The 4,065-nt window shown below is 33.2% G+C and overlaps 1 non-coding gene across 1 annotated transcript; it reads left to right on the top strand.

Moving 5' to 3' along the window:
* Positions 1–3,443: 3,443 nt before the first annotated feature.
* LOC123587140 lies at positions 3,444–3,583 on the top strand. Its single transcript, XR_006707186.1, has one exon. It is a non-coding gene; the product is annotated as a U4 spliceosomal RNA (small nuclear RNA).
* The last annotated feature ends 482 nt before the right edge of the window (positions 3,584–4,065 follow it).

Below are 4,065 nucleotides of genomic sequence, written 5' to 3'. Positions count from 1 at the left end.
CTCTTCATCCTCCCAACCCCCACCCTCAACCACTGGCAATTGCTGATCTTTTTACCGTCTCCACAAGGCTTGACTTTTCCAGAATGCCATATGGCTTGCAGCCTTTTCAGATTAGCTTCTTCCACTTAGTATTAAGTATTTAAACTTCCTCCATGTCTTTCATGGCTTGATAGTTCATTGCTTTTTACGGCTGAAATATATCCCATTGTCTGGATATATACCACAATTTAATCCATTCACTGTTTTTGATTTTGGCCATTCGAATAGATGTGCAGTGGTATCTTGTTTTAATTTGCATTTCCCCAATGACATATGACATGAAGCATCTTTCTTCTTGATGCATCTGTGCATCTTCCTTTGTGATGTGTCTTCGGCTCATTTTTTAACTGGGTTGTTTGTTTCTTATTGTTGAGTTTTAAAAATTCATTGTATATTTTGGATAATAGACATATCAAATATGTCTTTTGTGTATATTTTCTCCTATTTGTGGCTTATCTTCTCATTCTCTTGACCATATCTTTCACAGAGCAAACATTTTTAATTTCAGTGAAGTCCAACTTATCAATTCTTTCTTTCATGAATTGTGCCTTTGTTATTGTATCTAAAGTCATTGTCATACCCAAAGGCAGCCCTATAGATTTTCTCTTATGTTCTCTTCTAGGAGTTTTATAGTTTTGCATTTTATATTTAGGTCTATGATCCACTTTGCATTAACTTTTGTGATGGATGTAAGGTCTGTGTCTAGATTTTTGTTTTTTTTGCATATGAGTCTCTGGTTATCCAGCACTGTTGAAAAGACTATCACTGCTTCTTTGTGTCTTTGTCAAAGAACGGTTGACTATATATGTGTGTACCTATTCCTAAGTGCTCTATTGTGTTTCATTGATCTGTTTGTCTATTTTGCCAATACCACACTGTCTTGATTCTTTAGTTTTAAAGTCTTGAAGTTGCTACTGTGTGTCCTCCAAATTTGGTCTTGTCTTTCAGTATTGTTGTTGGCTATTCTGGGTCTGTTTCCTCTCCATCTACACTTTAGAATAAGTTTGCTGATATCTACAAAATAACACTGTAAGATTCTAATTGGGATTGCATTGAGTCTATAGTTCAAGTTAGGAAAAACCAACATATTGTAATATTGAATCTTCCTATCCATGAATGTGGGATGTGTATCCATTTATTCAGTTTTTTGTAGTCTCTTTATCAGAATTTTGTAGTTTTCCTCATATGGATCTTGTCCATGTTCTGTTAGCTTAATACCTAAGCATTTCTTTTTCTTTTCTTTCTTTCTTTCTTTTTTTTTTTTTTTTTTTTTAGGTTCTAATGTGAATAGCACCATATTTTGATTTAAAATTAAAAAAAAAATTTTAATGTTTTACTTATTTTTGAGAGAGAGAGAGAGACAGAGACAGAGACAGAGACAGAGAATGGGAGGAACAGAGAGAGAGAGGGAGACACAGAATCCAAAGACAGGCTCCAGGCTCTGAGCTAGCTGTCAGCACAGAGCCTGACACAGGGCTCAAACCCACAAACCGCAAGATCATGACTTGAGCCAAAGTTGGACGCTTAACTGACTGAGCCACCCAGGCGCCCCAACCATATTTTGATTTTAAATCTCACTTCTTCATTGCTGGAATATATGAAAATGATTGACTTTTGTATATTAACCTTGTTACCTGTAACTTTGCTATACTTATTAGTTCTTGGAGTTTGTTATTATTGTTGTTATTGTTAATTCCTTAGGATTTTCTACATAAATGATGATGTTACCTGTAAACAAAAATAGATTTATGTCTTTCTTCCCAATATACATACCTTTTATTTCCCTTTTTGTCTTATTGCATTATCTAACACATTGCAGTGTTAGAAAGGAGTGGTATAAAGGGACTTCCTTGTCTTGTTCTTGATCATACCAGGAAACTTTTATTTTCTCAACATTAAGTATGATGTTAGCTGTAGGGTTTTTGTATATATTCTTTATTAAGTTGAGGAAGCTTCCTGCTATTCTACTTTGCTGACAGTATTTAATATGAATGGCTATTGGATTTTGTCAGATGCATTTTCTGCATCTGTTGATATGATCATGGGATTTATTTATTTTTATCCTGTTGATGTGATGGATTACATTTACTGATCTTTTTAAAAAAATTTTTTTCAATGTTTATTTATTTTTGAGAGACAAAGAGAGACAGAGCATTAACAGGGGAGAGGGGAGAGAGAGGAAGACACAGAATCCAAAGCAGGCTGCAGGCTCTGAACTGTCAGCACATGTCCCAACACGGGGCTCAAACCCATGAACCATGAGATCATGACCTGAGCCAAAGTCAGATGCTTAACCTACTGAGCCACCCAGGTGCCCCCACATTTATTGATTTTTTCATGTTGAAAACCAATCTTGCATACCTTGGATAAATCCTACTTGGTCATGGTGTATAATTATTTTTTGCATTAATGCGTTGAATTTACTAATATTTTGTTGAGGATTTTGCATCTATGTTCATGAGAGACATTGGGTCTGTAGTTTTCTCTTCTTGTAATGTCTTTGTCCAGTTTTGGTTTTAGGGTAATACTTGCCTCAGAGAATGAGTTAGGACGTATTTCTTCTGCTTCTGTCTTATGAAATAGAATATAGAAAAATTTTATAATTTCTTCCTTAAATATGTGGTAGAATTCACCAGTGAACACATCTGGACCTGATGCTTTCTGCTTTAATTATTGATTCAATTCCTTTAATAGGTATAGACCTATTCAAATTGTATATTTCCTTTGTCAGTTTTGGCAGATTGTGTTTTTCAAGGAAATGTTCCATTCATCTAGGTTAACAAATTTGTGGGCATAGAGTTATTCATAATATTCCTTTATTATTTTTTTTCATATCCATAGGATCTATAGTGATGTCTTCTCTTTCATTAATATTGATATCGATATCTATGTCCTCTTTCTTCTTAATCTGGTTAGGGGATTATCAATTTAATTGATCTTTTCAATGAATAAGCTTTTGTTTTTACTCATTTTCTCTATTGATTTCCTGTTTTTAATTTCATTGATTTCTACTCTAATTCTTATAATTTATTTTCTTCTACTTACTGTGAATTTAACATTCCCCTCTTATTCTAGCTTCAAAGATGGAGAGTTAGATTATGACTTTAAATCTATTTTTCTAACATATTCATTAAATGCTATAAAGTTCTCTCTAAGCACTGCTTTTACTGCATCCCACAAATGTTGGTAATCTGTGTTTTCACTTTTAAATAGTTCAAAATATTTTTAATTTCTCTTGAGATTTCTTCTTTAGAAGTATCAAATTCTGAAGATGCAAAAAAAATAAGCAAATACGTGTGGGAAGAACTGAAATCATATATATGATTCATATATATGAATCATATTGTTTTGTATTTGGGGATTTTTCAGATTTGTTTCCTACACCTACCTAAGATTTTTGTCCAAGCTTTGCGGAGTGGCAGTACCGTAGCCAATGAGGTTTATTGAGGCGTGATAATTGCTAATTGAAAGCTTTTCCCAATACCCCACCATGATGACTTGAAATATAGTACACACTGGCAATTTTTGATAGTCTCTAGGGAGACTGGGAAAAAAGGAAGATTTTTGTCCAAAATGTTGATATAAATGATCTATATCAAAAGGTTTATGCCTTTATTACTATCCTGAGAAACACGGGTTGCATTTGTTTTTGTGTGTGGTGTGTACTTTAAAAAAAAAAAAATGGGTGAGAGCGAAGATTCTGGAGTAGATATTCCTAATCTAAATGCCCATTCTACTGCTTAATAAATATCTCTTATTGAAAAATGTCTAAGAGTAGGGTAATATTGGTAATATTTTTTTCATTGTGAAATAGGGATTGTTTTCATGTTTATAAGTCACATTTTTGTGCTTCTTTACTCTTTTGTTACTTTTGTTACTAGGCATTGTGTATAGAACAGTGGAGATTAAGACATAATTTTCTTTTATTTAGTTTTATGTATTTCTCAGAAAATTCAAGCATTTTTCTCTGCCTGACATTTAGGGTGAAGGGTTAATTATTTAGATACATCCTAAAATTGAGTTGAA

Source organism: Leopardus geoffroyi, chromosome C3 (assembly GCF_018350155.1).
Source record: "Leopardus geoffroyi isolate Oge1 chromosome C3, O.geoffroyi_Oge1_pat1.0, whole genome shotgun sequence".
Classification (NCBI taxonomy): Eukaryota; Metazoa; Chordata; class Mammalia; order Carnivora; family Felidae; genus Leopardus; species Leopardus geoffroyi.
The sequence above is the reverse complement of the archived record's forward strand: the minus strand, read 5'-3'. Positions and strand labels throughout refer to the sequence as shown.